The sequence below is a fragment of the Eubalaena glacialis genome, chromosome 5, assembly GCF_028564815.1.
Source record: "Eubalaena glacialis isolate mEubGla1 chromosome 5, mEubGla1.1.hap2.+ XY, whole genome shotgun sequence".
Classification (NCBI taxonomy): Eukaryota; Metazoa; Chordata; class Mammalia; order Artiodactyla; family Balaenidae; genus Eubalaena; species Eubalaena glacialis.
In genome coordinates, this window is record NC_083720.1 from 123,126,488 (window position 1) to 123,150,890 (window position 24,403).

The following is a 24,403-nucleotide window of genomic DNA, read 5'->3' on the forward strand; positions in this document are numbered from 1 at the left end:
AACAAATTAAGTCTTGATGGAGACAGGTCTCTGGAGATACAGGTTTAATTGGGAGATACAGTTGGGTCCAATTCTTCTGACTTACTCTGGTGATCAAAATTGGTCTATTCCAGCCTAAATCAGGTCAGAAGGAGATGACAGAGCTTGATTATACCACGGAAGAAGGGACCCAGGATGGTAAATTGACAGGAATGTTGGATGTAGAGAAATCTTTGAAAATAGGGTGAGAAGGATCGATCTGCATGTTTAAGAGTGGAATGCAAGAGAGAGACACTGATGAACAAGATGTAAGAAAAGATTCAGGAATATCGCTACAATCAATAGCCCCCATTAACACAAACATTCCCTACAAATATGTCTGATGTGTAAGTTTCTCCTTCATTTTATGCCACTAGTGACATAATTAGGTAATAAAGAAGTATTTGCTTGAAAATGGGGAGAAAGAAAAACAATTAACTCAGATGTTTTCATTTTGAAGACTTCTGTTAAAATAAAAAACTTTATATTTCTCAAAGTGAAGCAGCATAATACTGTCACCTCTACTTGAATATAGCTATCTTTACCCAGTAATTGTCTATAATTTCTCCATTTACGATTCTATCCTTTCTCTGGCATTTACTAAACACAATCATGTGAGCTATTGTCTGTAACTTACAGATACTACTCTTTAAGAAAACAGAATTTCAAATAATATATTAGTGGAAAATTATATATATTAGCAGGTATTTTTTTTTTCAGTTAAAAAGATTCTTCATACAATCAGATTTAAAAAACCAAGACGCAGATGTAGAGAACGTACTTGAGGACACAGTGGGGGGAAGGGGAGGCTGGGATGTAGTGAGAGGGTAGCCTTGTCATATATACACTACCAAATGTAAAATAGATAGCTAGTGGGAAGCAGCCGCATAGCACAGGGAGATCAGCTTGGTGCTCTGTGACAACCTAGAGGGGTGGGATAGGGAGGGTGGGAGGGAGGCTCAAGAGGGAGGGGATATGGGGATATATGTATGCATATAGCTGATTCACTTTGTTGTACAGCAGAAACTAATACAACATTGTAAAGCAATTATACTCCAATAAAGATGTATTAAAAGAAAAAACAGATCCCCTAGGGCAAATATTCTCAATCTGGATTCATAAATGCTATTGCAGGAGATCTACATACTTCTTGAAAATACATTAAAAATATGAAGTGTAAAGGATGTATTTTTAAAAGTCAATAGAGGGACTTCCCTGGTTGTGCAGTGGTTAAGAATCCTCATGCCAATGCAGGGGACATGAGTTTGATCCCTGGTCCGGGAAGATCCCACATGCTGCGGAGCAACTAAGCCCGTGCACCACAACAACAGAGCCTGCGCTCTAGAGCCCACAAGCCACAACTACTGAGCCTTCGTGCCACAACTACTGAAGCCTGCATGCCTAGAGCCCGTGCTCCGCAACGAGAGAAGCCACCGCAATGAGAAGCCTGCGCACTGAAATGAATAGTAGCCCCCGCTCGCCGCAACTAGAGAAAGTCCACGCGCAACAACGAAGACCCAACACAGCCAAAAAATAAATAAATAAATAAATTTATATATATAAAAAAGTCAATAGAGTCTTTAAATCTCAGGTACAAAAAGTGGAACATAATTTTCCTACAGTAAAATTAACTTAGAAGCACCCATTTGTACTCAGAAACAGGAAACTTGAGTTAGTTTTCTTAGTCCTATCCAGTCACCTAAACCAAGTCTATCCTGGTCTAAAACTCACCCAGTTTAAGATACTGCTGCTGCCTCTTTTCCTTCTCTCTCACCTCTGGGGCAGCTTGTTAATCCAGGGGAGACTTATGAAGCATCATGATATTGGGGGGCATGTCTGGGTGTTGATGATCTCTCCTCTCATTTTCTGCAGAGATGACTTGGCCTCTGTTCTCCAGGTGTGAGTGACACATGACATTGCTCTAGGGCACAGCCACTGACTCTTCTGAGGTCACTGCTTTGGCCCCATGCCTGCTCTGTGCAATGCCACAGAATGGTAGCCATGTCTCTGCATACCAGTCAACAGGACATGCTGTTCCTTAGTCCTGTGTCTGTTTACCCTCCTCGGTGGCCTCTTCCATGTCCCGTTGGCTCTCTTTCCCACTAACTTCCAGGCCTCCTGCAGCTCACAGGCACCATGAGAAAGTCCAGGGGGCTGGAAAGGCTGTAACCCTCAGCCCTTTAGGATCTAGATAAGGCAGACTACCATTTACATTCCCACTTTACATCCTTGTGTTCTGGGTTCTTCTCAAGACTGAGATTTTCCAAATACTTCAATGGGAAAACTGGATACAAATTTCTTTACTCTTGGGCTCTCTTAACATAAAGGGGAAATCTCTATCTCACCTCCACCCCGAGACTCTTTCTGGAGTTTGATGCAGTGCATGTCTGTTAGGGGGTGTATGGTGTCCCCCGTGCCCTGCAAATTCATATGTTGAAGCCCTAACCCCAGTACCTCAGAATGTGACTGTCTATTTGGAGATAGGGTCTTTACAAAGGTGATCAGCTTAAAAGGAAGCTGTTAGGATGGGCTCTAACCCAGTCTGGAGGTGTCCTTCTAAGAGGAGGAAATATTTAGACACAAAAAGAGACACCAGAAGTGCTGGCACACAGAGAAAAGGCCATGTGAGGACACAGAGGTAGGTGGTCATCACCAAATTAAGGAGAGAGGTCTCAGGAGAAACCAGCTCCGCTAGCATCTTGATCTTGGGCTTCCAATCTCCAGAACTGTGAGAAATAAATTTCTGTTGTTTATGTCAGCTAGTCTGTAGTATTTTGTTGTGATAGTCCTAGCAAATGAATACAACATCCTTCTCCATATTGCAACTTCTAACAGCTCTGTCTTCTTTCCTTACCTCTACCTCATTTGTATCTCATTCAGGGCAGGAGTGGGGGGGGGAGGGGAACTCTTTCCCCAAGTTCGCATAGGCTCAGGCACTCCCCACCCCTAACCAATGTTTTGACTTAACTGGGCATTTTGAATCTTTTGTTGACGAATCTGGAGTCTTTGTTTCACTTGTTCAAATGGGCTTGATTGGAGGAAGCCAAAAGAAACATGTTTGAAGTTCCAAATCTCAAATAAATATGTCATATATCATCCCACTATAAATATGTGTGCATCCAAACTAGTATATATAGGATGGATAAACAACAAGGTCCTACTGTAGAGCACAGGGAACTATATTCAATATCCTGTGACAAACCATAATGGAAAAGAATATGAAAAAGAATATATATGTATAACTGAGTCACTTTGCTGTACAGCTGAAATTAATACAACATTGTAAATCAACTATAAGTCAATAAAATTAAAAAAAATATGTGTGCATCTGCTCAAGATTTTCTGGGGAAAGTCCACAGCTCTCTTCAAATTCTCAAAGGCGTTTCTGACCAGAAAAATGTTAAGATTCACCATCTGATCATATTTGAAATGTGATTCAATTTCAAGTACATGATTTATACACATTTTAGAAATAACTATTATGTAAATGAGAGCAGAATGTTTATCTTTGATAAATGTAAATGATACCACACTCATTGCCTTCAGTTAAAAAAATCGCTTATTTAATTTGCCATGAAAAAAGGAGCTAAAGTAAACTGTCTGTGAAATACTTGATACCTCATGCTCATCGAGTCCCAGGTCAAGAGATCATAAAATCATCCTGTTACTTTCACTGGGACCAGCATCTTAGGGCACCACCATCAGCAAGAGGCATTCTCCGTCACTCAGGACTTAAACAGGCATATGCATTCGCACACACAGATGTCATGGCACGTTATATTTCTCCTTCCCGCCTCCTTCTGCCTTTTGTGCCATTATTCACGGAACAACAAGGATTCAGAGATGATAGCGGTCAGGGGAGAGGATCAGGAACTCCTCCCCATGTTCTGGGAATTTTTCCTTCCCTTCCTGCCTCAGCCCACCACTATTATCCATCTGATTGCTACAGTAGCTGCTATGGGAATGCAACTTGACCGTGATCCCCTCGCCATGGTTGTCTGGACTGGAGTTCGACAGCCAATCGTGGTACTTCCTTGAGAATTTGGAACTGGCCCATAGGTCATGAAGTTCAAGATCTGTGAGTAACCATGTAACTCAGGGCACACCAGAGAAGCAGAGAAAGTCGTGTATGCGGAGAGAAAGGGAAGGAGGAGAGAGAGAAAGGATGGAGCAGGTAGGGTAGTGGGAGAAAAAGGAGAGATAAAGTCTTTAACGCATGTCCCTGTTTCCAAGTTGTCACTGATGCCCAGTTGCATTCCTGTCCTCGAGTTCCACGGATAGCCAGGTATCTTTACACTAGTTCCCCCCCTTAAGTTGGGTACAATTTCTATTTCTAATAACATCTCCCATGAGTTTCATTACACACACACACATACACATATGCACACACAAGAGATGATCTTAGTGTAGGAATATCAAAACTTAACTCTCCCGATGTCAGGGGACATGGGTTCGATCCCTGGTCCGGGAGGATCCCACATGCTGCGGAGCAACTAAGTCCGTGCGCCACAACTACTGAGCCTGCACTCTAGAGCCCCCGAGCCACAACTACTGAAGCCCGCGTGCCTAGAGACTGTGCCCTGCAACAAGAGAAGCCACCGCAGTGAGAAGCACACGCACCGCAACAAAGAGTAGCCCCCGCTCACCACAACTAGAGAAAGCCGGCGCGCAGCAACAAAGACCCAACGCAGCGAAAAATAAATAAATAAAAACAAATAAATTTATTAAAAAAAAATTGGGAGGAAAACTGACTTGATCTACAAAGTTATCATTAATATAAAGGAACAAATTTGGGAAACAAAAAACCACTATGCCATACTTGGTGCTATATTTTAGAAGAGATTTTTCATAGTGAAGGCTCACAAAAATGGAGAATCCTCCTTGTGCCATACCAATCTCACATGAAATAAAAATCTCCAGGAATAATGAATCTATACAAAGAAAAAGTATGAGCTACTTCACTGAAAAAGGGGGGTGCAGTGCCAGCCTTGCAGATTCTGGCTTGATTTTATTGCTTTAGACAGCAAGGTAACTACTGGGAATCACCTTCGGTCTCTGGCCCTATAAAGATATATCAAAAGGAAATGAGGGGCTTCCCTGGTGGCGCAGTGGTTGAGAATCTGCCTGCTAATGCAGGGGACACGGGTTCGAGCCCTGGTCTGGGAAGATCCCACATGCCGCGGAGCAACTGGGCCCGTGAGCCACAATTACTGAGCCTGCGCGTCTGGAGCCTGTGCTCCGCAACAAGAGACGCCGCGATAATGAGAGGCCCGCGCACCGCGATGAAGAGTGGCCCCCACTTGCCGCAACTAGAGAAAGCCCTCGCACAGAAACGAAAACCCAACACAGCCATAAATAAATAAATAAATAAACCCAAAAGTTAAAAAAAAAAAAAAAAAAGGAAATGAAAAATATTTTGTCCTTCATTGGCAAATGGAGTTATGTTTTGGGGGCACAAGTGGCTAAAAGTTTAAGGTTTGTAAAAGTGGGTGCTGAATGAGTTTAATAAGCCATAGAAGAATCTGAACCTGCTAGGTTTATTCAAGGAAAACACTGCCAGATAACTAAAAAAGGTAAATATCAGGCTGATTGATGGGTTTTTAAAATGTCATGTGGTACATGTATTTGATTCATTCTCTCTCTCTCCGGAATTAAAACTTCCTAGATGATATGCATGGGTATGTCACAGGGCTGTCCCCAGCAGCCCTGTAAATGGTCTGTAAAAGGTCTTGGTCAGCATGATGAATGTCTGGGTTTTAATTATAAGAGGGTTTTCTGGGTATCTTACTTTAAGTGTTCTTTTCCACAAAGACAGTTGCTGCATCTGTTTTACAACCCTGTCTTTTAGAAGGAATGGTTTAATGCTTCTGGCACTGTGGCAATCTTCATAAACACACACACACACACACACACACACACACACTAAATCTCCGTTTAAAGTTAGACGACGATATACCAAACATCTTTTCACTTTAGTGGCAAAGCTCTGGCACCCTGATGTTCTGATAGTCTTTCCCTCTTTCTGTATTTTAAGGAAAGGCTGAAACTCTTGCCCAATGAGAAAGTTGTCTCATCTCGCCAGCAGATCTCTGCAAACAGGATTTATCCATTGCTTCAAGCCCCAAGTATGACACAGGTGTTTTGTTTTGTTTTGTTTCCAAAAAATGGGTGTGTTCAGCACTGCCCCATGGAGGAGAAATTTAACTGTGTAATGGGCTCCTCAGGTGTGATCCACATCCTCGCAGGGCCTGCACGGACTGCTCGTCCGTTTTGTTCCTGCTTCTCTCCATCCAGCTCACCTGTGATGGTGGCTGAGTGTAGCAGAAAGAGCTTGAAGAGGAGGAAAGGGAAGGGCTGCAGGGAGAGAATGGGCCAAGCACAGTTTCTGGCCCATAGTGCTTATTCATTCATTCTGTAAACATTTATGGAAGCTACAGCATGTTAGGCGTTGTTCCAAGTTCTGAGGAAGAGTGATGGGAAAAACAAAAAACCCAAACACCGAAGTCTCTGCTCTCATCGATAAAGCTTATAACCTAGTGGCAGTTAAATGCTTGCAGAGTGAAGGGATGCCTCGATGCAGGGAGCGACAGCAGGGGTGAGAGCTGGGGGCCCACTCTGTGTAACTGTAAGTACTGACTTCCGCAAATCGACTTCACCATCCCAACTTTGGGAGTCCCGTCTCCGCGGAGCAAACTGTAACCCGCGTGTACTAGCATTCTCACTCTTATTTAAACTGTAAATTTAAAGTGCCCGTAGGGAGGGGAAAGGCTGAGGGTGCCTGCCTGTACTGGCTCTCGCCCGGCCTTCCCAGCATCCCCATGACCTTTGAGCCGCGCAGTGGAAACCTTCCCAAGAGAACCGCCAGGTGGCACCTGTCAGGCGCAGATAGGGAGAGTCATCCTCCCTACTCCCCAGCCAACCGGAATAGCCGGGCTGTGCGCCTTCGCCAGTGGGCTTGTTGGCGAGGCAGAGGAGGAGTGTTAGCCTCGGTTCAGACTGCGCGGTTACGTACCCTGTTTTCCCCACACCCGGAACACGCAGAGTGTATACCTGTCCCCACGCGCCCGGGCTGCCAAAGGCGCGTCATACGCTTGTTGGGAGCGGCTCGGCCTCAGTCACCGCGCCGCGACTTGGGGGCTGGCGGTGGGTGGCCGTGGGCTGCGCTGAGTTGGAAGCCTCGCCAGTGCCCAGGTCTCCTCCGCCCGACCTCATCCCGGGCCAAGGCGGAGGAGTGGCACGAGAGACGGGACCCAGGGCGGTGGCAGGCAGAAGTCCGGTGACGCGGGACACCGCCTCCCCCTCTCCCCCCCACCTCCCGGGTCTGAGCCCGGGTCCGGGGCGCCTCCTCCCGCCGGTTAAAAACCCTGTGGTTTCCGCGGCCCCGGCCGCAGCGTGGCGGCCTCGGGTCACCTCTCCCCACCGCTCCGCAGCGGCGCTCCCAGCAGCCCAGGCTGGGGACCGTCCCCACTGGCAGAGGGGCCCAGCAGAAGGTCGGGGTGCGGGGTGGCCGCACCCGGAGCAAGCGTGTTGGGGTCATTTCGGATTGGGCGGCCGGGTCACCAACTCCACTCCATCGGTAGAGGAAAGCGAGCTGCGCCAGTTGCGCGACTGTCGCTGCCGTCGCTGCCTCTATTCGGCCGCCGGTGACATTGGGAGGAGACCGCTGGTAACGAGCGGAGGAGGAGGAGGAAGAGGAGCAGGGAGGGCTGGGGTGGGGGGACAGAAAGTAGCGATTGTGTCAGGGGGCGTGTGAGCAGCCGGAGAGGCGGCCGCGCTGGTGACAACTTCTCCGGGGGGCGCGCGGCGGGGCGGGGAGCGAGCGCGGAGCGCGGCGGGCGCCGGGAGCCGGAGGGAGGCGCGGGAGCCTCGGGGAGCCGCCTCCAGCGCCCCGCGCCCTGCGCCCTGTGCCGCCGCCGCGCCGCCGGCTCGCTTCCTCCGGGTTCCCAGCCCCGGGTGCTGAGGCTCCGGTCTATAAATAGCAGGTTACAGCTCCCGCTGGCGCGGACAAGCTCACCCGCGAACGCCGGAAAGTCAGGCTCAAAGTGTCTGCTGCTGCTGCCGCCCCCTACTCCGCCTCCGGGAGAGGTAATTACCCGCCGGGGCTCGAGGGCTCGGCGGGGGCTTCGGCAGGGTGGGCTGGGGGACGGTGGGGGACTCGCGAGGCGTTCGAGCGGGTCTGAGAGCGCGGGGGCGGGCGGCGGGGGGCGGGGAGCCAGTCTGTTTGGCCTCAAGTTTCTCAGCCTGGCGGCCCCGATAGCCCCATGCAGCAGCCCTCGCTCCTAAGCGGTGTGGTGTGCTGTCTCTCCCGGGCTGCCGGGGTACCCCTGACACCCGTGGACCCCCTGGCCGGACGCCCCTTGGCCGGGCCGCGCGCAGGTTCAGGTTCACCGTCACCCTCGCCCCCTCACACTCACTCTGTGGGCCCCGTGTAACTCTGAGCTCTGGCCTCACTGACCTTCCAAGGCGGCGCCCGCCCAGCCTCGCGGTCCTTTTGGAGAGGCTGCGGTGCCCCGGGGGACTCGCTCTCCACCGCGTCCCGGCCGCTAACCTGCCGCCGCCGCCTCCCGCCTCGGGAGAAGTCGTCTTCGAGGCGAGCGGGTGGGGGTGGGGTGGGAGTAAGGGAGATTGATACTGGGGTCTCCGTTGCCCCATGGTTCGGTGTTTCCTAAGGAGCCCCCTCTCCATGGCCACCTCCATCCCCACTCCCGGCAACTCATTTTGGCAGAGAAGCCCGGTGCGTCTCTTCTTGGCCACCGAGCATCTCTTGTCCTGCCCCAGAGAGGTCTCAGTTTTAAAGGGGTTCGACAGCGAGGGGCCGTGGCTGGAGCGCGGTGGGGGGCCGTGGTCGCGGGGCTGGCGTGGGGAAGTCATTGTTTGGCGTCTGACAGCTGCGCTGCAGGGTCTGCGAGCTCTCTGGCACCTTTGGCAGGGAGGGCCCAGGCCGGGGATGTTAGGAGCCAGGGGCTGGTTCCTGAATGGACTTTCGGGCTTGTAGCTGGGACTAAGATCGGGATGCTGGAGCCCCACGTATCTGCTTTTGCCTCTCCCTATGCCTCTGAACTCTCCTCCCTTTTGGGGGGTGGTGTCTGCCCCTACACGGTGGAGAGGCACCGGCAGTTTCTGTTTGGGGACAAGGGGTTTATAAGGGCGAGGATGTGCATATGGATTAGGTTGCTGCTGCCGCTGCCGCCCCAAACTTACTGGAAAAACCCGAGAGGGTTTTTTTCTATTACTCTTGTTTTAATGATGCAGATTAACTTTGCCTGTCTCCCCCCAATCCCCTCCGCCGGGAACTAGGTTTCCTCCCTCTTTCTGAGGTGTGTTATTTGAGGTCATTACATTTTATGACTCCAGGTGTTACATTTTACATATCTCCTTCCTCTCAGTGTGACAGAACCTGTTTGTAAAGGTGTGGCTCTATAAAATAAGTGAAAGCCTGGAAGACGGGGTAGATTGTCTTCTTTCCCTCTAGATGGGCACTAGATAGCCCGTTTGTAGGTGTAGGATTACATCTCCAAGACCTTGGCTTGTCATAGGAGTTTTCTTAATGGGTTCTGGACCAGCAGTAGTAGTAATCTGACGATGCTAAAGCAGCATATAAGGTGCAAGGAACCACCGACAGGGCAGCTGGCTAGTGCAAGAAGTTGAGTAAAAAGAGGACTGGGTAAGTGGGCACTGTCTCACTTAATAGACAAAGAAATGCATGATCTTGTGTTCCTTTGTGATATACCCCAGTAGAGCATTGATGTGAAATCAGAGTAAATGATCAATGGCATTGTAATACATACTTGAGCGTTAAAAATTGAACCTCTTGGATTTGTAGTAATGTAAAACGCGACTGCAATGGAATGCTTTTCCAATGTATTTCTCTAAAATGTGATTTAGAACATTGTCCTTGAAAGGTTATGAGAGTCTAGATCCTCAGTGTCTTTCAGAAACATATGTGCTGCTTGAAATACTGCTCGTATTTTTGAAGAATTTTCTCTGTGATTAGGCAAATCAATATTTATTTGTGATGAATTAATGACCAGTTAGGATGTACATATTTATAACGGTGTTTTGTTTTTGATCCGTTGATAAAGTATAAGAAAAACCAGATAGACCAAGTTTAGTCTTGTTCCTCCAGCTGTTTAAAGAAGCACATGGTCAAAGTTATAGGCAGAAAGTACTTTCCAAATGTTGGGTTTGAGCTTCACTTTGGGGATGCAAATCGACTGAATGACTTCATTCCCCGTAAGATTTTTGTCAAAATACTCATAACATAGACTCATTAGTTAAATTTGATTATAAAATAATGCTATTATATTTGAGTGGTGTGAAATGGAAAACTCCTTAAGCTTAGGGAAAAGCCAGATATTTGTTCTAAATTGTGCAGATTGAAAGCAATTCATTTCCTTTCTGAGACCTGGGAGTTTCTTCTAGTACAAGTAATATTAATTCGCACATGGGTGACAGAGGCTACTTTCACTACTTTGAGGCAAAACCCAAGAGGGCAGTTCTCCTAAAGACAAAGAAAAAAGTGCAAACTGATCTCATATCTCTTAGCAACTGAATAGATGTCAGTTGTCAGGTAATTACCTGACATCTGAGAATACAAAGTTAAAAAAGTTATGAAATAATTAGTGAGCAAAATGCTTACTGAATATGTTACATTTTCTTATTTCATAGTGCACAATCCCCAGCCAGTACTAATATTAGAGATACAAATATCATAATTTTTGTAATCTGTGTGGAAAAAATTCTTGTCTTTCATAACCATGGGGATTTTAATAGCTAGAAATGTGCTGTTTTAAATAATCTCAAGTTTAATGTTAATGTTCCTTTGAAAGCTGTATCTGCCTCTTCTGTATTCTGTACCTTAATTTTTCAATGTGTTCTATCTATCTTTCTAAAGCCCTAGGGAATGTGCTTCATAGCCACTTTGTTACTACTTTTTAATATTGAGTTAGAAATCTTTGATTATAAAGCTCTTTAGGATACACAAATATACATACTTTCATATTCAGGCTAAGAAATGAGGTTATTAGACAAATAATTTCAGTTTAAACATTTATTTTTAGATAAATCCAAATGATAATGCCATGATTGCATTTTTGTGTGCAAGATGCACATAGCTTTTGTTTTCCAAAACTTTAAATGCAGTATGTATTGATACCTAGAAACCCATTAAAATATGGAAGAAAATTTTAAGCAATCTTGAGAGTCCCAGGCATTATTATCATTTGAATCAAGACTTGTTAGTTCACTTACTTTATATGTTTTCATGACCTTGTCAACCAATAGGAGCATTTGAAAAGGCTTATGAAGTTTTATTATTATAATTATCTCGTTCGTATACCTGCAACTGCTGTGGGATTTTTCTTATATAAGGGACAGTTGTAACCGCTATCTTATGTCCTAGAAGTATCTTGTTAATACATGGTATACCATAAGGCCGGTGGAATATCTAAGAGCTGCAACTTCAGACTTTTTTTTTTCCAATTGACTTTGTAATTTTATCGAACACTGATAGATGTGATCCCAACATAGTGTGAAGAATTGGATTTCAATGTAATATGTGTTCTTAAATCATGTTTTCCAAACTGAGTTTCTTACATTGCAATATTTTGAGTAAGTTCTGTCTTCTGCATTGGCAGCCATGCCAACTAGGTGTCCTAATTGTGTGGAGAGGCCTCAAAATAGCTCTATGCAGAGCTAAGTGGAATAGACTTGGCAGTATTCATTTGGTTAAGCTGATTAAAGGAAGTAGTGAGAAGTTGTCTAGATCATGTGGCTGTGATCAGAGATTCCTTTGGGAATTATCTAAATTAATGATTTCAAGGGGATGGAGGCAACACTTCCCTCAAAGGTGAACTTCTCCCTCCTTCTCCTGCTCCCTCCCTCCCTCCCTCCCTCCCTCCCTTCCTTACTTCCTTCCTTCCTTCCTTCCTTCATTCATTCCTTTCCTTCCATCGATTTGTCTCTTACCTATCTTTCTTTTTCTACCTGCCTTTCTGGTTGTTAAAATAAAGCACTGCAACAGGCCTATGTTGAAATTTCTGAGCTATGTGCTCTATTTTCCACATTGCCAAGGATGGAGAGAAGTTTGTGGGATATACAGGCGGCCTTAATACTCACTCTGAATTTGAATTATTGGAGTAACAACAACAATGAAAAATGTCTTCCAAGATCAACATAAAATATAGTTCTTTAAAATTTCCATATATGAGTTGTTTTAATATATCATGTATTTATAAATTATAAGTACTTTAAAAGGAGAAACAGATTTTTATGTGTCTCAAAGCGGAGTGTGATTTTTAAAAAGTTAAGCAGCAATGATTTAAAGGGAATCCTCTGAGCATTTTTCATTATAACAAACTTAATGGGCAGAAATATGAGTCTTTCACCTTTCACCTTAGTTCTTAAAATAGGTAGCTACAGTGCATTAAGTAGACCAAATTGGGGACTACCATTGTAGAATACAATGAAGCAAATAAAATGCACTCCCTTACCCATAGCAAAGTTCTCTATAGCAACTCTTTCTTTAATCCAGTCTTTCAAACATTTCTCATTTCATTTTCTCGGGGCTTTACTCTTCTAGCCAAAAGATCAGAGATGAGCCTGAGCAATTAGCACAACCAAACCATAAAAATTATTCACTGCTGGGAAAATAAAGTAGAACTAAAAACGAGTGACATCTTAAATTGAAGTTATAACCTGTAGATGAGGGGAGATTATAGCTATGTCCTTAAGAAAGCTTGAAAGTATCATTAGTGATTATTTAACATCCTACAAAGCCCTTTTGAACATTTTCATATACCGAACTTGCTAGATAACAACATATTCCACTTGGAGCATTGGCATATATCACATTCATAATAGAATATGTTACATACTTGCTGCATAGTATTAAAAAAAATCACCCTTTAAAACAATTTCATGTCTTCATTAACAAAACCCATAACTTTTTATATTTACTAATCTAATCAGATCTTTTTAACCTAAATTTATGAGACAGGGATGATTTTATGGTATGTGTAATTTCATTTCTCCCTAATAGCTTTCTTCTCTTGAAGCAGTTATGAATAAATATGTTCCAGAGCTATCTTTTTGGATAAATTTGCTTTAAAATAGAGCATTTCCACTTCCCTGAAGGCGTCCATTGTGCATTTGGAGTGAAAGAGACAGCACTAGGTGGCAGTGTGCAATGCTTAGTAGCCTTGGGTCTTTTTAATTGCAATATATTCATTATTAAAGCTGTTTTTTACACAGAATTTATTTATATCACGGGCGAGCTAATGAAATTAAAATCAACAGGCAGCTAAATCCTTAGCAGTATAAGTAGAAGATCTATTGTTTGTAATACTTTAAAGATTTGATTGTAATATTTAACACACTCTGCTTTTATGTGGGGTCTGCTCGTGTGGGGAATTCTTAGCAATTAATTGAACTAAACGTGCCAGAATTCTGCTTATGACTGGGTAAGAAAAAGGTAAAGACAAAGTTAAGTGAACATGGTAGAACTCTTCCCCACCCCCAGTATGGTCATTCTAAAACAGACATTGTATTAACCATTTGCATTTTAATCCTAATCCTCTCATTACACAGGCTGAGCAAATTCTTTTTTCTAGGTGTTGAAAGCTATAATTCTTAATTTTTCCTCTATCTTATTGCCCTTGGGACAATGCAAAAAAGAAAAAAAAGTGCAGATTGTCTCCCTGACACTTCAGCAGTTCCCTAATGTCCTCTGTAATAGGCCTGGCCATCACAGTGACCTCTGTAATAGACCTGGCCATCACAGTGACCAAATTGGATTAGCCACGTAGAACTCTAATTTACTTTATTGTGACAGCTGAAATTTATCCAAACCATTTCTTCTTGGTTTATCTGGATGTCAGCATCCCTTTCTTTGGCTGAATGACTAAATCATGGGCCATGGCAGAATTAAAATTTATTCCATCCTCCGTGCACCAGAATGGGTCCCGTGTGTAGTGTAGCCACCTGATTGGAACCTCCTCAAGGTCAGCAGGGTAGGTGTTTCAAACCATGTTCACTGGATGGGGCAGTTGTGGGAATGGAAACCAAGGGAAAAATTAATCAACATAAATTTGCATAATTAAGAAATATACTTCTTTTAAAAGACTTTTTTGTACTATGTAAAATTTTAAACATAATAAAAAATAGTACAGTGAACTCTTGTGTTCCCACCAGCCAACTTCAGTAATTGTCAAATCATGGCCATTCTTGTTTCATCCACAATCTCACTAGCTTTTCCCCTTTCTGCAGTTTTGGGAAGCAAATCCTAGAAATTATATCAAAGGAAATATACTTGTGAAGCAGTTATTTACAAAAATAGGTATCATATGAAGGGCAATTTAAAAAAAATAACTAAAGTAAGAACACTACATATTTCAACTAAAAAATTAGGAATCTTGACATTAGTTAAATTATGCACAAATTATGAATTTGCTTCTGGAAAATATGGCAGACTATATAATTAAGGAATTGATTTCAACTTAGGTTCTATGTCATATTTTTTTTAATCAACAAAAGTGTGCAGTAATGTTCCTTGAACATGGTAGGTAGTTAGTACATGCTTGATAAACCAATGACTGCATTAGGCTTCTTAGATTAAAACAAATACTGACTGTCTGCATACCTTGTCACTACAGTTCTCTTATGTAACATTTTACTTCTAAAGAGGCAGACATTGTAGACAACAGCAGGCCCTTGGCATGCGAGAATTTAGTTTGCATGAGTCAAGATTTTACCAGCTGTCTTAAATTACTTACCCGTAGTAATCTATAATTTTGCTGAAGTGTGAATTTAAATCACACAGTCCTGGAAACTGGCCTTTCAGTGAATGAGCCCAGCCAGTGGCCCAGTGGTCATACCTCCAGGTGATTTTATGCTCTAGGTAACATGGCACTTCACTTTCTAGAGCTAGTTATCCCTGGTGAGTGTGTTTGAGAATATGGCAATCTGAGAAATCGTTTGGTCCTCCCCTTTGAAAATGTCATGAATCTCCTAAAATATACCTGTAAGATTTTGTGTTGAGTTGAAATTTTAAATGAGTAGGATTTTTTCAGATTTCAAAAAATTGACAGTAACCATTATGTATAAATCATTATGATATTATGTGTCTAAGAGAAAATATAATTCCATGGTAGAGAAAACAAGTATTTTGTATCTAAAGGGTTTAAGCCATGCCATACTTTTCATATGTAAAAATTATATAAGGAACAAAGGCCCTGTATAATTTTCTTAATACTAGACAGATAATTTTTTTGACTTTTTTGAAATTTACTATAATGTTTTCTTTCCTGGGCTGTGTTTTAAAGACTGCCTCCCAATTTATTCATGCTATTCATATTCCAATTTCTCACTTTATATTTTGGGTGGGAGTGAAGAATGGTACATACTCAGAATAGTGTAACAAGAAATAATTGAGCCAGTTGGCTTCCAGTTGATTTTTTTTTTTTCTACTCATTTTTTTTCCAGATTATAAATGTAATAGATCTCCATTGAAAAAATTTTGGCAAGTAGAGAAAAGTCTAAAGAGGCAGAAAACAATGATCCAAGGACATATTTTTAGTGTTTTATCATATTTCTTTCTAGAATGCTGTGATTCTTTCTAGATTTTGTGATTCTCTACAAAAGTTGAGATTATAGTACGTGCATGCGTGTGTGTGTGTGTGAAAATGTCTTGATTTTTTTTTCCACTTAGAATTCTGTTGTTCAATTCAGTTTAGAATTTGATTGAGCACCTACTATGTGCCAGGTACTATGCTAAGCTCCTTTCTGGTTTACAGCAATGAATAAAAAAGAAAATCACTTTTCCTGTGCCTGTAAACACTGCTCTAACCTTTTCTGTCTTTTTTTTTTTTTAAATTGCCATCTGGTAGTTAGGCATACAAATCACTATCATTTGTTTAGCCATCCTTGCAACTTTGACTTTTTGGCGTTTTTTTCCTGTTAACACACTGTGATGAATCTTTTCTGTATGACCTCATTTTCTAATATCCCTTGTCTATCATTTTTACTGTTTTCTTAGGAATGATTCCTAGAACTAGTATTCTGGATAAAAAGTATAAACCTTTAAAAAATTCCTTATACATATTGCCAAACTGCTTTTTAGAAAGACTGCACCCATTTTCATTCTCCCTGGAAGTACATAAGTCACATCTCCATCCTTACCAGCACTGAGGGATATGATTATTTTTTATTAAGTTTGTTAATTGGAATGAGGAAGATGATTTTAACATCAACCACAAGGAAACTTATTGCGCACCTCGTGCAGCCCATTCATCAAACAAGACCTTTATCTATATTGTCTCATTTAATCTTTGCAACAACTGTAGGAGGAGGACAATGTTGCCATCCCATTTTAAAGGTTAGGAAAGTTATATTTTGAGAAGTTAAGTGGCTACCCCGAAGTCACACAGTTGGTAAGTGGTCGAATTGGGTCTTGGACCAAAACTGATTTTACTGTAAAGTCTAGGCTTTGAACTACTGCATTCTTCTACTATTGTTTTATTAAGTGAGGCTGAACATTTTGTTGTTGTTGTTTCAAAGCTCCAAATTTTTAAATTTGATTTATTTATATATATTTATTTTAATTGAATTATAGTTGATTTACAGTGTGTTAGTTTCAGGTTATGGCAAAGTGCTTCAGTTATACATATGTATATATTCTTTTTCAGATTCTTTTCCATTATAGGTTATTACATGATATTGAATAATGTTTCCTGTGCTATTGACTAGGTCCTTGACATTTGAGGCTGAACATTTTTGTAATGCTTATTTTCATTTGTACTTTATTTTAAATATTAATTTATATTTTTAGCATTTTTGCATATTGGGACCTTGGTTTTCTTTTCATCAATTTTAGCGTCCTTTATGATACTGTCTTTTTGTCATTTATGTTATCTGTATTGCTTTTCTTTCTTTTAACATATGAAAGTTGAAAATGTGTGGGTTGTTAAGTTGAACGTCATATTTCTCCCATTGTATTTTTTTTTTTTTGCTTAGATAATACTTTCTCATTTATAAAACAGATTAACATTTACCTAAATTATTCTTCCCCTAAAACAATTTACATCTAATTCTTTAATGATTTTTTTAATCACTTTTCCACCCAACATTGTTTTGGTGTATGGTGTGAGATAAGAATTAAATTGATTTCCCTCCTAATAACATTTTTCAGCAGCAGTTTTTGAATAATGCATCCATTTCCCACTTATTTGTGATTCTATCACATCATGTTATCTAATTCTAGAGGTAAACACACAGACACATAGACAGACACAGACACAGACACACACACACACACACACACACACACACTCCCACATAGTGGGTTTCTGGTTCTGGTATACTTACTTCATTCTAGTGTTCTGTCAGTATTTTTTATTAATATTACACAGGTTTAGATGTTGTTATTTGCTTAATACCTAGTAGTATTGATGCTCTCTTCTTGTTTATTTTTCTGTAGCTTTTAAGACATTCTCACTGATATTTCTTCTGGACTCTTTCTAGAATAACTTGGAAAAGTTACCCCCATATATTTTTAGATTTTAATTGAAATTTGAGTGTATAAATGGAATTGAGGAGAATTGGCAACTTAATGGGATTTAGTCTTCTTGTAAGCAACCTGGTGTGCCTCTCAGTACAGTTTTGATTTGGAGGGTTTTTCATGCTATATGTAAGAGCCTGTATTAGACATCAATCATTCTGTCTAAGTATTTTCCTTTTTCAGTATTCATTCTTCAAACTGACCAGGGAATTAGGCAGCATGCCCCATGCATCATGGGCCCACCTTAGCTTTGCCCATTCCTGTTCATGTGTTTGGCTTAATGGCATCTCACTGTCCAGGAAAGGGAGGGGCACACAAGGCTCAAAAGCTTCTCTTTCCCGTTATTGGGCCACAGCCTTGCTCTAAACATATGTTTATTTTAAATTATTTTACTTAAATTAGCCTAAGAAGATACATTCAGTATAAATATTTAAAATATCAAAATGTGAGTTCTACTTCTTCAACAGCTCACCAAGGAAGTATCATAAAATTGTCCAAAATTTGTAATACCTGTAAATCAAAAAAATATAATCCAGCAAACATTGCTCAGTTTGATATTTGGTTTCCAGTTGTCAAATCTGGTGAAAGTACCTCTAAGATCATCAGTTTTGGCCCATTACAGTGGAGCGACAGGGCTGGGTAACTAGCTCATTTATTTGGGTCTGTGCTCCAGTTATAGAGATTTAAAAAAAAAAGAATATCCAGAAAGATTTTTATACACACAATTTGTTTATGTCTTTTTAAAATGCTACATAGCTATATACTCCAGCTCTCTTCCATTGACGGGTGTATAAAACAATTTGCTTATTGGAATCATGCAGAAGAGAAAGGCTTGCTTTTATGAACATGAGTCCTCCAGGTTTTCTTGAAGCTGAGACTTGTTAATCTCAGGCTAATGGACCCCGCATCTGCCGGTGCCCTGTCTCAGGAAGCTGCAGATGGACAAGTGGGAGAAATATTGTGTGTGTGGAGGCGTCTTCAGGCCTGCTCATCCATACCCCCAGTTCAGTTATATTATTTTCAATGGCAGTTCTTCTGCATAGTGGAACTTTGCATGTAAGTTACATTCAAGTTACAAACATCGGATTGTGGTAAGAACCACGTTCATCTCTCTGTTTAAAACTGTGAGGACTTCCCCATGGACGGGTCACTAAGTCAGATTCTACTAACATCCACTTTCCATTTCATAGACTAGATCATTGAGCTCAACAACAAGTGAAAGCAAGTGAAAAGCTTATAATTTGCTTCTGTTAAGACTTTCTAATTTCCATGCTTAGGTTCCTGTATTTCTTTTCAGTTGAACGCTTGAAGCAACAATGCACTAGCAGTGATGAAAGTCCTCTCAAAGCCTCAGGAGAGTTTTTCTCCCACTGGTTTAAATTTCCCTGTCAAAATTTCTCAGGTAATGTGATACTGCGAAAGAGTGTGTGAGAGAGAAAAAGATCGACCATTGTAGACAGGGCAGGGCAAAGACACTGCAATGCGGTCGTAAATCATATGACACTTATCTTGGGATTCTAACCCATACAGACCTATATCTCCATAGTGGTTTCTGCATCCAGCACATAAACACTAATTGTAATTTTAAAAATGATTTAAAAAATCACTGAAAAATACTTAGTTCAAGAAGACACCTCTAGTTTAACTATTTCCCTGCACCATTTTAGGATGACCAAGGTTTTATTTATTTATTTATTTATTTGATTGAAGTATAGTTGATTTACAATGTTGTGTTAGTTTCTGCTGTACGGTAAGTGACTCAGATATACATACATATATATATTCTTTTTAAAATATTCTTTTCCATTATGGTTTATCGTAGGGTTTTGAATATAGTTCCCTGTGCTATACTGTAGGACCTTGTTGTTTATCCATTCTATATATGATAGCTTACATCTGCTAACCCTAAACTCCCACTCCATCTCTCCCCTAACCCCCTCCCCCTTGGCAACCTGTTCAACCCCCTCCCCCTTGGCAACCTGTTCTCTGTGAGGATGACCAATGTTCTGATATGCTCAGGGCTGGTGGATTTCAGTGCTGAAACCTGGAGAGACCTGGGCAGATGGGCTGGTTGGTCACCTTATCATCACAAACACGTTTGAAGAGTATAGAGAGATTAACAGGTAGAAGTTTTCAAATAATCTATTGTGCTCAGTAGAAAGGAGAGATAGTTTTTGGTATGTGAAAGTGCTACTTGAACATTCTATGAATAATAATCACCCCAGGATGATACAAAATCTGGACTCAGGCTATTCTTTTCTGGCAGAAACTGGATATTTTTAATTTATGTACTTATTTATTCATAATTTATTCCCTGCACACTTCCAAAAATGATTTGAGATGGTTTACAGTAAAACAACATAAAAAGATACTGAGTTTTTTTAAAAAATTTTATTTATTTATTTATTTATTTATTTATTTATTTTTGGCTGTGTTGGGTCTTCGTTTCTGTGCGAGGGCTTTCTTTAGTTGCGGCAAGCAGGGGCCACTCTTCATCGCGGTGCGCGGGCCTCTCACTGTCGCGGCCTCTTTTGTTGCGGAGCACAGGCTCCAGACGCGCAGGCTCGGTAGTTGTGGCTCACGGGCCCAGTTGCTCCGCGGCATGTGGGATCTTCCCAGACCAGGGCTCGAACCCATGTTCCCTGCATTGGCAGGCGGATTCTCAACCACTGCGCCACCAGGGAAGCTCCGATACTGAGTTTTTACAGCAGTTCAATACTAATGCAAAAGATATATTTTGGAGCTTGACTAAAAGTACCATGCCTTAAAAATGAAATTTGATAATATGAATAGTAACCAGTACGAGATCTGATGTACTCTAGGTAGAAACACATATGGGGACATTTAAAAATCACTACCCAAATCCCATGATTTTGGATAAAAAAGTAGCAATTCTTTGAACAATGATTTGATGTTATAAGGTTCCCACGCGACAGTCTGGGTGAGCTATTGTGGAGAGGGCCCAATAGACAAGAATTCTGAGCCCATCCAAACAGGACTGGCGGCTTTCTTTCACAGGCATGTTTTTGATTCTGTCTCCATACATTCTAGCTTTAGACACATTTGTGTTGCATTGAAAAGACTGTTGCATTTATTTAAAAGACCTATTATAAGACTTTGTTCCTCCAAATCTAGACTGTAGTGATTTTGGGAAAGTCATTGTAATCTACCTGAGCCTGTTTTCTCATCTATTAAGTACAGATAATAATAACTATCTCAGATTTGAAGTGAGAATTAAGTGGGACTGTATACAAAAACTATAAATTACAATTTATAAAATATACTATAAAAGCATGGTATTAAATATATTGACAACCACTAATGTGATTATTATTCTGTTATATCCTATACTCAGAATGATTATTTGGGACTCAGTTACAGCTTGACATGTAACCAAGAAAACTATATAGATTCAGTGTCCACTCTGATGAATTTTAAGCATAGCCTCCTAATCTGTAAACTGGTTCATGAACACCCACCTTGCAAAGATGTTATGAGGATTAAATACAATAAGGGATGTAAAGCACACAGTGTCAGGCCATAGTAAGTCTTCAATGAGTAGTAAATCTTCAAGCTATTTTATTACTGTGATTAATAGTTTTTATTTTATATGAATGAATGAGGAATTGAGATATTAGAGTTATCTGATGCTATATTTTCTAAACTTTTGACAGTAGAATTTTAAATGAAATCTAAAATCTCAGTGTAGAAAGTAGACATACAAACAATATTTTATTAGCATAGATGCATTTTGTAAGTTCACATTTTAAAAATATGCTTATTGATAAGGTCAATCAATAAAAACAAGGAGGTTCCTTTGCTGAACACAAATACGCAAACTTTGTGCTTATAGATAATATTTGAGCAATTATGTCTGCTCCATCATGAAATATATTTTTTACTTGTTTTGTTTTCTTTCCTTTTTAAAATTTGGTATCTTTATTTGATTTTGGTTTATTTGGTATTTTTATTTTGTGCCTTTGTTTGGTTTATACAGTTTCTTCCTCTAGATTGCAAATTTCTTTTTTTTTTGTATTTATATATATGATTTTAAAATATTTATTTATTTTTAACAATTTTTATTGGAGTATAGTTGCTTTACAATGTTGTGTTAGTTTCTGCTATACAGCATAGTGAATCAGCTATACGTATACATGTATACGTATATCCCCTCTTTTTTGGATTTTATTCCTATTTAGGTCACCACAGAGCATTGAGTAGAGTTCCCTGTGCTATACAGTAGGTTCTCATTAGTTATCTATTTTATATATAGTAGTGTATATATGTCAATCCCAATCTCCCAATTCATCCCACCCCTCCTTCCCCCCTTGGTATCCATATGCTTGTTCTCTACCTTTGTGTCTCTATTTCTGCTTTGCAAATAAGTTCATCTGTATCATTTTTCTAGATTCCACATATAAGTGATATCATACGACATTTGTTTTTCTCTTCCTGACTTACTTCACTCTGTATGACAGTCCACCCACATCTCTGCAAATGACACAGTTTTGTTCCTTTTTATGGCTGAGTAATATTCCAGTGTGTATATGTACCACATCTTCTTTATCCATTCCTCTGTTGATGGATATTTAGGTTGCTTCCATGTCCTGGCTATTGTAAATAGTGCTGCAATGAACATTGGGGTACATGTGTCTTTTTGAATTATGGTTTTCTCTGGATATATGCCCAGGAGTGCGATTGCAGGATCATATGGTACTTCTATTTTTAGTTTCTTAAGGAACCTCCATACTGTTCTCCATAGGGGCTCTATCAATTTACATTACCACTAACAGTGTAAGAGGGTTCCCTTTTCTCCACACCCTCTCCAGCATTTATTAGATTGCAAATTTCTTAAGGATTGGGAGCATCTTCAGTTTTATCTTTTGGACCCAATGCCCAGTAGAATGCATGGTACATGGTAGGCCTCAAAAACGTTTTGTGGATGAATGAATAATCAGCATAGTGAGGCTTATTCTACCTGAGAAAAATTATTGTGTTTTTAAAGGTGTAAGGGTATGAAAAGGACAGGAAATGAAATATCAATTAATAAACTGACTGATCTAAAAATAATGCCTTCTTGATGAAGGTCTAGAAGAACTTTAATCTATTAGTAGAGCTCTTGCTACACCAGGGAAGATTCTGGTCTTTGAAAAGTCTGTGTGTGTGTGTATGTGTGTGTGTGTGTGTATGCACACATATGTGTGCTCCTTCATGCATGTGGTTTTGTGAGAGTGAGTGAGGGACAGCGTGGAGGACGTTGGAAGGGAATGGACACCTGTGCAGGCCCTGCCATGTGTCAGGTACTTGCCAAGTATGTTGCTTTGAATATGGTCTGTTCTTCTTGGGGATTTTTGCTGCATCAGAGCCTGCTGAAATGCACCCAGTGAAATGTTTATCACGCTTTGGCAGGTGGACTCTGGGAAACAATTACAAACTGTAGAACTGTGGGGTCAACTGTTTTCTGTCTTTTTGAGGCTGAGTAATTTGTAGAGCTCTTTATCACCCTTGTCTTATCCATGAGAACCAGCAAGGAAAGTTCTCAGTAAATCGGAAAAAAATAAATCCTCATGGGAACTCACATATTTCCTCTATCCTGATAAAAATAACAATAGCTGGCATTTATTGAACACCATGAATGTTTTACTTACATTAACTCTTTTACTCCCCACAATTAGCTGAGCTAGGCACTGCCGTTACCCCCATTTTACAGGTGAGAACCGTGAGGACAGAGTGGAAATGTAATGTGTTGCAGTCTCGTATTTAGGAAATGGTAGATCCAGGATTCTGAGCAAATTCCTTAAGCACCCACCACTCAGGACCATACTCTTGCAATCTGACTCTTCGAATATCAGCTGCAGAAGTTAAGAGGAAACCTGATGTTCTTGCCAGTTCCATGTCGGGGTTCTTCACTTGAGCTTCAGTTGATGGGAAAGGAAAATGTGCCCTTGAGGGTAGCTTGCAGCCATGGTGCCAGGGATGAAGTGTGCTCTCTCTTTGTTGGGTCAGGAAAGGCGAAGGTGATTGTTCCAGTCCCAGAGGAGGGAGGCTGGCTAAAAACAATGTAGCTATCTGTAGGATCCTTCCCTTTGCCATTTGTTTCTTCTAGTTGGGAAACATGGTTATTTAGTTCTAGTTGGATCCATCTGTTGAGCATATATATGTATACATAATATCTAGAGATGCTATGATGCTTATGAGCATAAAATTGCCCAGAAATTGGAAACCTTTAATCATACACTTTGAACATTCTAGCCAAAATTTTTGTGGCCTAAAAAACATCATAGGTGGAAGGAAACATCTGCTGTGTTTTTCATGAGAGCTGTGGGATCCAATCTACTTCATTTACACAGTCATTTTATGTGCATTGGGCATACTTAAGAATTTTACTTGTCCCTGAATTTTCTACTGAGAACATTCCCCATGCGTAGAAATAAATGTTAACCTCTGTAAAATCCACTGGTGAAAGCCATCTATAGAAGTTGGCAGCTCAAGGTATAAAAACCACTGTCCAGGATGGATTGTTTTTCCCTCCTGCTGTCTTAGAAGATATATCTTGAGCACAAAGTATATTTTATTTTTAGGAAGGATTTGTTTACACCGTATGGTGCCAATGCTGCTAAGGTTTATTTGTGCCACGGGTACTTATTGACACTGTAAGAACAATATATTGGAAGAAAATGAGCACACCTTGGGTGACATCTCTTCATTAAGATAAGCATGCAGTAAATCTCAGTCTATGAAGAATCTTCTCTGTCTTAATGGAAGGTGGTATTGCGAGCTAGCGTTGCATGACCATTGCAGATTTGTTTGCTGGTCTCTATGGGGTGGCTC

General features: G+C 41.0%; 1 protein-coding gene across 5 annotated transcripts in view; it reads left to right on the forward strand.

Moving 5' to 3' along the window:
- The first annotated feature begins 7,574 nt into the window (after positions 1 to 7,574).
- Positions 7,575 to 24,403, forward strand: part of INPP4B (inositol polyphosphate-4-phosphatase type II B) — a 752,704-nt gene continuing 735,875 nt past the window's right edge. For all 5 annotated transcript variants that reach the window (XM_061192573.1, XM_061192572.1, XM_061192579.1 and 2 more), the window contains exons 1-2: positions 7,575 to 7,684; positions 7,998 to 8,103. The gene's annotated coding sequence lies outside the window, so the exon portion shown is untranslated. The remainder of the gene's footprint in view (positions 7,685 to 7,997; positions 8,104 to 24,403) is intronic.